We start from the raw sequence: 11,900 nt of genomic DNA, 5'->3' as shown, positions 1-11,900 counted from the left end.
GGGGATTTGTGTGCTACCAACTAATGGGCACAGCATAAAAGTCTATGGCACATCTGGGTGTGGGGCACAACTACAACAGGGACCTTACCTAACAAAGTAAACGTGGTAACCTCCATCATTTGTACCCCTGTATTAATGTGAAAGAAAAAGAAATCCAAAAAGTAAAAACAAATTTAATTAGGAATATCTTCGATGAAAAATTTGTTAGATAAAGGAATGTAAAAGGAAAATCTCACTGGCTGCCTGGGGTCGTAGACAGGGAGAGCGCGGGTAGGCGGCGCGGCAACCCCGAACCCGGCCCCGCGCAGCCGCAGCAGCGCCCCCTTCGGGACCAGTGCTCAGCTCGACCCTGGTGGCGGTCCGAGCCCCCAATATCTGGCGCCCCCATGCTAGGACAGCGGGATGAGAAGCGGGCGCCGCGGGAGCGCTCCGCCAGACTGTGAGCGTACAAGTTGGGCAGGTGCACGCTGGCGACGCGAAGCAGTCAGGGGGAGCCCCGGCAGCCAGCACGGGTATTGGGGCTGACGTCGCCAGTAGCTGCACTTGGGCCGGGAGCTGAGCGACCGCGCCCCGCCGCGCCCCGGGAACGGTTTATGAGAGGACGTTTATCCGGTTGCCGCCGGCTCAACGCGCACCTGTGCCTAACCGCGGGGCTGGGCTTCTCTCGCCGCCGCCCGGCTTCTCTGGGCTCTGCTTGGCTGTGCTTTGCCTGGCGATTTAATTATTGCGGGAGACTGGAAGCCCGTTTCCTTCTTGGGCATTGTGGCTAGACCGCTTTCCCTCGCTTGGATTGGGCTTGTTGGGGGTTGGGGGGTGTATATAAATTTTCCCTAAACCCCACAGCCGGCCCCATGACCTTCTTTAGCTTGGGAAGAAAGAGAAGGGAGGGGGAGTCATCCTTCCTGCACACTGTATGGAAGGCAGTAGTGGGCGCCACAGACGAGGTCCCTGCCAGGGCTTATTCGCAGCCCTGGTACACCATCGATGAAGTAGACTTCTGGCCATTGCACAAGGCTGCCTGCCTGGGCAACCTACGTGAAATAGAGATAATCCTGTCCCAGGAACCCTACTTGCTGGATATTAAAGATTCTGCATACAGGTAATAATAGGAGCTGCCAGCTCCAGGCTGGGGACCTGGGGGTCACCATGAAGGAAATGCTCATTCCTGGCGCAGACCTCGCTGTGGCCCGGCCCTCCTGTTCCCTGGGGGCTGGGATTTCTTCCCTTTCAGGCCTGGCAGCACCTGTGCGGGGGACACCTTGCGGGGCTCCCACTGTCTGTATGCACAGCAGGACAAAAATGAACTTGAATTGGTTCCAATCCACTGATCATCCTCCTTCTAGAGCACTCTATTAATTTTGAAGTGAATGAATGAACAAAAATTAAGTATATATAGTGCTTTAATTTTGATGTACACATTTTAGAACTTTTAGAGAATTTTTTACTTTTTCCTCTTTCATGATTTCTGCAATGAGCATTTATTAAAATTTTAGTAAAAGTTTATTATTAATGAAACGATCCCTGGGGAGAGCAGAAATGTAAATCTTGCACAGATAGAAACAATTTCTTACCTTCTATTTTTTTATTAGACTCCTCTGCTCCCTGTTAGCCTCTTCAGAGAGAAAGGGCATCTTTTCATGTGTGCTTGTAAATTTAATTATGCATTCATTTCATCACATACATATGTTTTCTTATAGATTTATTATGTATATGCCAGCCATTATAGGCAAGTCATTTAGTTATACCCTTATGAAAATGAAAAACTACCAAGTAGAAATGGTGATTCCTATTGTATACGTATTGCTTTAGTTTCTAAGAGTTTTGTTTAAAACTATTATACTCCTCAACCGTATTTAACCATTCTCTTTAACCATTCTTTAACAACCTGATACCTGGTATTTAGCAGGTATGTTCTCTCTCTCAGGACCCACGCACTGTTCTATCTGTCAGGCACTGGTAATGATAGACACTGGACCACCAGTGCCTCTTAAAACCTTCTCACTTGGTGGAAGTGGCGGGGGCGGTACCATGGCAAAAAAATTACTCCGGGAGAATCCCAATTTGAAGTCCTTAGGCCCGGCTTGCCCAGACTCGGGCTTGTTCCACTGCTACTTCCAAATTCTGCTTCTTAGGCTTGGGCCCGACTGGGGGCACCTTGTGCTATCTGAGGCATAGAAACCCACCTGAGGAAACGTATCTGAGAAAACCCTGTGTCTGCGGTATCAGCTCAGACACCTCAGGTTATTTAGGGATGGGGACTGTCCAGCAGTGTTAAGTGCATTACCGTCAATTTCAGAGATGGCTTCATCGCAAAGAAAAGAGGTGCAGGCAAGGATCCTCAGCTCTGAAGAAGAGGAGAAACTAAAAAGAGACCAAGCTTTGGTGTCTGATTTTAAACAGCAAAAACTGGAAAAAGGAGCTCAGAAGAACTGGAACCTTTTTTACAAAAGAAATAGCACTAATTTCTTCAAAGATAGACACTGGACCACCAGAGAGTTTGAGGAGCTAAGATCATGTAGGGAATTTGCAGATCAAAAGTTAACAGTGCGGGAAGTTAGCTATGGGGTTGGAAACTGTTATTTCTGCTTTTAGAAGAAGATATGAATATCTTTGCCTATGCCTGTGATTTTTCTCCAAGAGCAGTTGAATATGTTAAGGGTTAATGTGACCAGCACCATACATGTGTACACATTTCTCTGATGAGTAAGGGAAGAAGTAGAATTCCATGGAAGAAGAGCATGTACTTTTACATTTTAATAGATAATGCCAAGTTTCCTTCCAAAAAAGATCATGTCAATTTATAATTTCACCAATAATATAAAGCAAAATCCTTTATATAACACAGAAAGATGCAAGGTATTCCAGTGTGGACAGTGCCTGTGGCTCAGTGAGTAGGGTGCCAGCCCCATATACTGAGGGTGGCGGGTTGGAGCCCTGCCCCGGCCAAACTGCAACAAAAAAATAACCAGGTGTTGTGGCAGGCGCCTGTAGTCCCAGCTACTTGGGAGGCTGAGGCAAGAGAATCGCCTAAGCCCAAGAGCTGGAGGTTGCTGTGAGCTGTGATGCCACAGTACTCCACTGAGGATGACAAAGTGAGACTCTGTCTCTAAAAAGAAAGAAAGAAAGAAAGAAAGAAAGGTATTCCAGTGTGATCTGACTAAAGATGACCTCCTGGATCATGTACTGCCAGAGTCAGTGGATGTTGTCATGTTGATATTTGTACTTTGACTATGGGATATATGATCCTGCCATGCTTAGGTTTAAAGCTGGCAGCAAACTTGGAGAAAACTTTTATGTCAGACAAGATGGGACCAGATCATATTTTTTTACTGGTGAATTCCCGGCTCAGCTTTTTATGGACACAGGTTATGAGGAGGTGGTAAACGAGTATGTGTTTCAAAAAAAAAAAGTGAATAAAAAAGAAGACTTGTGTGTACCTAGAGTTTTTCTTCAGAGCAAATTTCAAAAGCCCCTGAAGAACCCAGCTCCTGTGACCCTGGACCCAGACCATAAATCCTGACTTTTCATTTTCATAAGGTTGGCATTTGTGCCTCCCCTTGAAGAAGAGAGCTTAAAATCACTCTTTTGTACTTTTATATTTTGAGTTTTAAAACAAGCATATGCAGTAGTCTCTAGTATCCACGGTTTTAGTTATGTGTGCTCAACTGTGGTAATTATTATTAATATATTTTAAGAGAGAGACTCCACATTCATATAACTTTTTTACAGTATATTTTTATAATTTTTCTATGTTTAGTTATTGTTAATCTCGTAACATACCCAATTTATAAATTAAACTTTATTGTAGTTAGGTATACACAGGAAAAAACATACATATACAGGATTTGGTACTGTGCAGTGGTTTCTAGCATCCACTGGAAGTCATAGGATGTATCTCTGTGGATAAGGGGAACTACTGTATAATTTTTGTATTAAAAAGTAGCAAGTGTCTGTACTATAGAAATGCAAATAAAACCTCAAAGGCTGAAAAGAGAGTACAAAAAGTTTTATGATATTAAAAAAAAAACTTTTCACGTATGTGCCAGTCCTGAGCAAGTTGAGAGATTTACGATCAAAGGATTTGGATTTAGTCTCAGCTGAAACTTTCTTTCCCTCTTTTCAAACAAAGATATTCTGAAGGTAGCAAAGTACAAAAGATCACCTTAGATTGCCCTTTTACAAATGCCTAACAGTATCACATACTAATGCTAATCCTCAGACATATCTGATTGCATACATCCTGTAAATCTGAAAATTGAAAATATTAATACCCATTCATCTGACCTCTGGGTTTCCTTTGTCTAGAAGTCTTTTAAAAATCAAAGTAAGAACTATAATACTCTAAAATGTTTTGTTGTTCTTTTAGCCTTCTTTACCCATAGCACTGTTAAGAAGTGAGATTTTTTAAATGCTTATCAACAGGTCTACCATAGACCTATTGTAGATACTGTATTTCACTTAATGTAAGTCACCAAGAATTGTGTGATGCCCCATTATCTTATTTATTAATAAGAGAATGTCTAAAAGGTTGCCCATTTTATTTGAAATAAATCATGAATGACAAGTGCTATTCTAATGTCAGAGATCTTTAAAACAAAGCACAAAGGGGGGATAATTGTATCACTTTGCTTAATTCACATGTTGTCTTTGTTTAGTAATAGTAATAATGATAATGTCTAACTGTCACTGAGCTTCTGTTTGGGCTAGGAACTACTCTCAGTATAGATTCTCACTGAAGCATCACCATGGTGTGATAGCTACTATTTTTATCTGCATTTTATTGTTGATGAAATTGAGGGCCAAAAAGTGCTAGTTGGTAACAAACAGAGCTTGAAGTAAACTCCACTTTCTCTGAATCTAAAGGCCAAACTCCTTCTGTTCAAATAAACCGCTCTTTCATTAATATAGTGAGTAGTAAGAGGTAATAATTATTGTACTTTCACCACAAGAAAATTGAATATTCGTTGAAGGCAGAGGAATCGCATGCCTTTTAATATTGACAGTTATGTGAATCATTGTTATGTTTTGAGACAGTGCACTATGATTTCCTAAATGTCCTCTCACTTTCACAGGACGGCTCTGCATTTGGCCTGTGCCAATGGCCATGTGGATGTGGTGAGACTCTTGATTGAGAAAAAGTGTACTCTGGACAGGCATGACAGCAAACAGAGGACACCTCTGCTGAAGGTATAGAGCAGCCAGCTATTTCAGCATTTGATGGCTTTGGTCTAAATACACAGAATGAAAACAAATGTATCTCCTTTAAATATAACGTGCTGGTTAAATCTGTGGCAAGTTTGTGTTGAATACCCAGAATTCACTATGTATTTCTTGATTCAATACTACCAGGCTGTCCAATGTCAGGAAGAGGAGTGTGCAACTCTTCTGCTGGAAGTTGGTGCTGACCCTAATTCTCGAGATCTCTACGGCAACACTGCTCTCCACTATGCTGCCTACCATCAGAATCTCTCACTGGCAGAAAAACTGCTCGCTCACAGTGCATGTATTGATGCAAAAAACAGGGTATAGATAATGAGCTTTATTTTCGAAGTCTTTGTAATGTGTTTCTTCATGTTAACATATGTAATAGTCAACTTGCCATATGTGAAAGCTCAGCTACTTCCTAAATGAAAAAACTTTGAAATAACTTACTTGTCTTAAGCTTTTACTTTAAATACTGATACATTTAAAGAAGCATGCGAGGGCACAGCTTTCCATTATGTGCTTACCATAAATGTTGCTGGCAACAGAGAATTTGTTCAAGGTAAAACTTGTTTATTCAAGAGTTTGTTTCCAACCCAAGGGCTTTTTTTCTAGATAGTGTGTTTCCTCGCAACACAAGAAAGCCAAATTGCCCTGGAAATAGGGATTGTCTTTAAAGTCAAACAAAAAGAAAGCATTGGCATGAAACTGGCTTCTCTCTCAGAGGCAAGGCTTACGAGGGACAAATGAAAGGGGAAAAGGAGGCCAGTCGTGTGAACAGTCCGTCAGTTTGGAAATTAGGAAAATAGCAAGATGGGATTTTTGTAGGTGTTTTTTCTGTGTGTTTGTTTATAGTTTATATGTTTAGACCAGGTGTTACTCAGTTTTGAAGATAATAATTCTCTTTTTGGGAAAGAGAGTGAGTTGTAAACTTGCCTAGAGATCCGTTTCAGGAGGTTTTTGAGGACTCCAGATCGGCAGTGAATAGGTGGTGATGAGGAGGGAAAGGCTTAACGAGAGGGGAGAATAAATAACTGCCTGGTTTGGCTATTCTTGCAGAAACAGCCACTTCAAAGAGAATCTCCTGAAATGTCTTGATGGGAAGGTGGGAGATAAGGAATGTATAAAGAGTGAAATACAGTTGCATTTTGAGTTTATTAGCCCCTGTTGCAGCTTATGCAGGAAAATTAAATGCTATCTCTTATTATTTTACCGTTTTGGCTCAAATCCCTAAGAGATAATTGAAATAGGCCATCTGAATGAGAAACGAGACTGAAGTGATTGTCAGTGACTTTGGAAATTTAAAAATAGTCCACAGGTCTAGGCTCTGCCCTGAAGATTTTGATTTAGTGAGTCTCTTCAGACCTGGGCATGGATATTTAATAACATTTCCCTGAAGACAGGGGCCACCGTGGCATGTCTCTGAACTCACAGCCACGTGGGAGGCTGAGGTAATAATGTGAGCTCAGGAGTAAAAAGTTCAGCAGGAGCAACATTGTGAGACCCTCGAAGCAAGAAAGAATTTTGTTTTCCTCGAGTAAAATACAAATTCCCTTATTTTAAAACTTAAGAAATCTCTAGAAGAGTTGGAGTTCAATAGGTGCTACTTCCTCCAAATCTCTCCTTTTGATAATGGCTTGTCCTAGCCTGATTTTTATGTGTCTTTCTCTACCTCTGTGGCTGGGAAGTTAAAAGGAATATTATTTTCAGTCTCTGTCAGTTTACAAAATAACACTTGTTTCTTTCCAGCTAGCAAGCATTCACTGCCATGAAGAGGCTTTGTAGGAATTGCTATGGGTAAGGAGAGTACTCCTCTTTCAGGATTTTTGTCTCTTTGCTGTCATACAGGTGATTAGGTCAATGAATGCTTACTACAAGCAGGATTTTATGAATGAGAATAGTAGCAAATTCCGAATCATTTCTTCAGAGGCTGGATTATAGACTATCTCAGTATGTCTCTTATGTTCCCAGGTCTTGGGTGTAATCCAGTTTTAAACACTGAAAACCATGATTTTCATTAGAATACAGATGGGAATTCTTTAAATTTTTTAATTAAATCATTACTGTGTACATTAATGCATTTATGGGGTACAATGTGCTAATTTGATATACAACATGGAAAGCTTACATCAAACTTGTTAACATAACCATCACCTCACTTAGTTACTTCTTGTGGAGCAGTCCTATGAACTAGTTAACCATTTGGTTAACAAACTTAAGAAAATAAAATAGACACAGATTGTAAAAGAAGAGATGTTTAAATAATTCCTGAAATTTGTTTTATGAATCTTAACAGCAATTTTTATTCCATGTTGGGTCCTGATACTTTGGTAAAACCTATGATGCTAAAGAAAAGGAAGCCTTCACCTGCAACTCCTTTATTTGTGCACAATCACTTGGAAACATCCAAAGCAAATGTTACAAACCTAAGGGCTCTATTCTAGCTGCAGCCTGTAGATAGGTTAGATTTGCCTCCATAAATCGAGTCCACCTGTAAAATTTAGGGGACACACAGAAACCAGGATTTCAGGCTTTTCTTATACAACCAAAGCTGGTGTCCCTTGAGCTCATATGACCCTTTAGCATGCTGTACAGAGATGACCCCGTCACAGCAGCTGTCTGTTCTGTGGTTTATTAATGTGCCTCCAAGTACTCCACTTTCTCAGGTCACCGGTTTTGCCTTCATAGATATTTGAGTAACTCCTGTTTTATAGTACATTTGATCAAGATTTTAACATTAAGTAATAGAATTAAATATTAGAATTTGGAAGTCATCTTAAAAACTCTTTTTCTTTATATGTATTGTACATATTCACCCTCCAACTGGAATGCCTATAAGCCTTTTTTGGTTAATCATGGCTAAAGCTGGATAGGTTATACATACTGCAGACAATATCATATTTTTTAATTAAATCATAGCTATATACATTAATGCAATAATGGGGCACAATGTGCTGGTTTTACATACAATTTGAAATATTTTCCTCAAACTGGTTAACATAGTCTTGACCGCATTTTCTTAGTTATTGTGTTCAGGCATTTAATATCCTATCTTTGTCCATAGCATCCTCCCTTTAAACTGTGAGTGACTTGGCGGTTCATTATGCGGGAAATAATGCATATAGATCAGTATTAGAACTTTTATTGCTATGCCATTGTATTTTTATTTCTGATTGATATTTTGCCTAAGATAAAAATTACTTTCACATAGAAATGGAAACGGAAACCAGGATACAAATGGATTAAAATAAAGAGGATATACTTTAGGGCCCCAGGATTATCATTATAATGGAGAATAAAATTTTGGAATTATCATTATAATGGAGAATAAAATTTCAGACTAAGAATTCAGAATAAAATTTCAGATTTTTACCAAGGTAAAAAATCTATCAGCTTGTCAGAGGAGACGTGGACCATTCAGTAGTAAGGAATCCACGCTGATCAGAAGTTTATCTTTTAACCAGAGCCCATTTCCTTAGCAATCCATTTGGAGCAGGAGTGACTGTTATTCATCTTTATGGAAAAGCTCCCAAAAGTATATTGCTGAAGGTCAGCACAGAAGGCCGAAATTGATTTACTGGAGTTGCACCAGAGCAGATATGTCTATTGTGTCCTATAATGGAGGGGCTGTCATGGCCATGAAGGGGAAGAACTGCGTGGCCAGACAGGTGCTTTGGGATCCAAGCCCAGATGGTGGCCACGGTCTTCCAGAAGATCTTTCCTATGGGTGACTATTTGTACCCCAATAGTGGTCTGGCCAGCCTCACCACTGATGTCCAGACAATTGCCCAGTGCCTCAAGTTCCAGCTGAACCTGTATGAGTTGAAGGAAGGTCGGCAGATCAAACCTTATACCCTCATGAGTGAGTATGGTGGCCAACCTTTTATGTGAGAAATGTTTTGGTCCCTACTACACTGAGCCAGTCATTGCTAGGTTGGACCAAAAGACCTTGAAGCCCTTCATTTGCTCTCTAGACCTCACTGGTTGCCCCACTGTGACTGATGAATTTGTGGTCAGTGGCACCTGCACCGAACAAATGTACAGGATGTGTAAGTCCCTCTGGGAGCCTGACATGGATCCAGAACACCTGTGTGAAACAGTCTCCCAAGCCATCCTGAGTTTCATGGACTGGGATGCAGTGTCAGTCATGGGAGTCATTGTCCACATCATTGAAGACAGAATCACCACCAAGACATTGAAGGCCCGAATGGACTAACTCTGTTCCCAGAGCCCACCTTTTTTTTTTTTTTAAATAAATATTCTTTCTTTAAAAAAAAAAAATATATTCCTGAAGTTCTAGTTCCTCATATATTAAATGTTTGCCACAAAAAAAGTATTGCAAAATAGGGACTAAATGAAATTCAAGAGATTACTTTGGTACTGGCCGTATTATGCCCAGTTTTTTACTATTTCTCTAATGTAGATGGTTATGGAATTTTTCTGTTGGGTTACAGTTAACTGCCAGTAAAGTAAATATTCTCTGGAATTTTGTTTAAGAAATACTGTTTTAGAGATAATAATTTAGAATGTTAATTAAATAAAAATACTGACAGCATTTGCTACTCTGACCTAGGGTTTGGGGATGTGGAGATAAAAAATACAACCCCTGCCCTCGAGAGGCTCTTGGTGTAGATGGGAAGCAACAGAATAATTACAGTATATCGTGATAAATGCTGTGATAAAAGCAGAGGTCCTTGGAACCCAAGAATGTTTGAAGTGACTGTTGGAGATGGCAGGAGGTAATGTGGAGAGGCAGAAGGTGCTTTCAAGCTAGGGAACAGCACATGTGGAGGCACAGAGAGGTGAGAGGAGGGAGTACCTTTGGTTTATTTTCTGTGCTGTATGTTTATCTTGATAGGCTCTTTTATAAGGTTTTCAGTTCAGTAGAGAAATATATAATTTTGGGAATGATAAATGGTTTTTGCTATATTCCAGAGTCACCACACCCCACTTTTACTTGCTGTCAGGAATAACAAAGAGAAAATGGTGGAGTTTTTACTAAAGAATGGAGCAAACAAAGATGAAGTTGATAAATCAAAAAGGTAGAGCGCTTGCTTCTTTTTGTTGTTATAAACTTGCGTGGTATTCTGGAGTGGTAAGTCACTCAAGTCAGAAATAGTCAAGTAATGAGATGGTTAACTTGTAACTATTGAAATATAGTGGCTCGGCGCCTGTGGCTCAAGCAGCTAAGGCGCCAGCCACATACACCTAAGGTGGCAGGTTCGAATCCCCAGCCCGGGCCCGCCAAACAACAATGATGGCTGCAACCAAAAAATGGCCAGGCATTGTGGCGAGCGCCTGTAGTCCCAGCTACTTGAGAGGCTGAGGCAGGAGACTCACTTGAGCCCAGGAGTTGGAGGTTGCTGTGAGCGTGATGCCATGGCACTCTACCCAGGGGGACAGCTTGAGGCTCTGTCTCAAAAAAAAAAAAAAAGAAAGAAATACAGTGAAAAATATCAATACAAATTATAAGTTATGTATAAAGGTAGTTCGTTGGACCAGGCAATATAAAGAACATAATATAGTAGGATTCATCTTTTAATAGTGACTGATGTTTAATTATTCCTAATCTGATATTTTGGGTCATTATGATGTTACATTAGCTGAAGGGGATTCACTTTAGTTTTCATAATCTAAAGTTCACTGACTGCCTCAATATTGAACTTCTTGACACTTTTATAATACTTTTTAAATTCTGTTTTTTATGTACTTCTTTAAAAATGCTCATGGTAAACATAAATCGGAGTTGAAAATTACTTTGTCTTTGGATGCGTCTTTGCTTTGCGTTGCTTTCTCTGAGGAATACTGATGTTAGGTAATCCATAAAGGATTATTGATTGCTATTAATAGTCTGTAAGTGTTTTCCTTTTCATTTCTAGTGGTATTTTGATGTTTTTCTTTTTAATTGGTAAGGGCAGAAGGCAGAAAGCTTAAATTGGATAACTTTTTCTTTAATGAAGACAAACCATAAATGGTGAGTGACAACGAGAAAAGAAGGAAGCTTTAGGTTCACACAAGCCTGGGTTTAATTCCTGACCTCCCCACTAAGTAGGTGTGTGTGACCTTGGGAACATGACTTATTACCAAATACGCTTTCTGGTTAAAAAACAAAGGAGGATAATAACATATCCTTCTGGGGTGTTTGTGGGTAAGTAAGATCAGACATATTGACACTGAATTCAGGGCCTAGCACATGCTTATTAGCAGACTGGCAGAAACTGCGATGACTCCTGATATTACCAGCGTTACTCATGTTACTGTTTTTACCCTGTGGACAGTTCTTACTTATCTGACCTGTAGGTGATTTTGTTACAATCATTATATGAGACTAGAGAAGACAGGGAGAATTCTTCATATCTTTGGGCAAGAGCGGTATTTTTTTCTTTCCTTTTAGCCCAGGTGGTAACTTACACAGATGAACACTTGAGCACCAGACACTTAGGCTTTTAGTGTATTAGTACGTGTAAATGGTTAATTCTGCACTGACAGGCAAGATATTAAATTGGTAAAGCATAACAAATTAGTCTTTGAAGTAATTTTATTAAAGTTCCAAAGGGTGAAGTCTTCTCTCTGTTATTTTAGAAAAGCTGTTGTGGGCTTGGCGCCTGTGGCTCAAGCAGCTAAGGCGCCAGCCACATACACCTAAGGTGGTGGGTTCGAATCCCCAGCCCGGGCCCACCAAACAACAATGATGGCTG

At 40.3% G+C, this 11,900-nt stretch overlaps 2 pseudogenes; both read left to right on the top strand.

Annotated features, from left to right (window-relative positions):
* Positions 1-2,298: 2,298 nt before the first annotated feature.
* Positions 2,299-3,520, top strand: LOC105886360 (annotated as a pseudogene).
* Positions 3,521-8,801: 5,281 nt separating this feature from the next.
* Positions 8,802-9,418, top strand: LOC100943506 (annotated as a pseudogene).
* Positions 9,419-11,900: the final 2,482 nt, after the last annotated feature.

Source organism: Otolemur garnettii, unplaced genomic scaffold (assembly GCF_000181295.1).
Source record: "Otolemur garnettii isolate 467f Iridium unplaced genomic scaffold, OtoGar3 scaffold00011, whole genome shotgun sequence".
In the NCBI taxonomy this organism is placed as follows: domain Eukaryota; kingdom Metazoa; phylum Chordata; class Mammalia; order Primates; family Galagidae; genus Otolemur; species Otolemur garnettii.
This window is presented reverse-complemented; position numbering and strand designations above follow the sequence as displayed.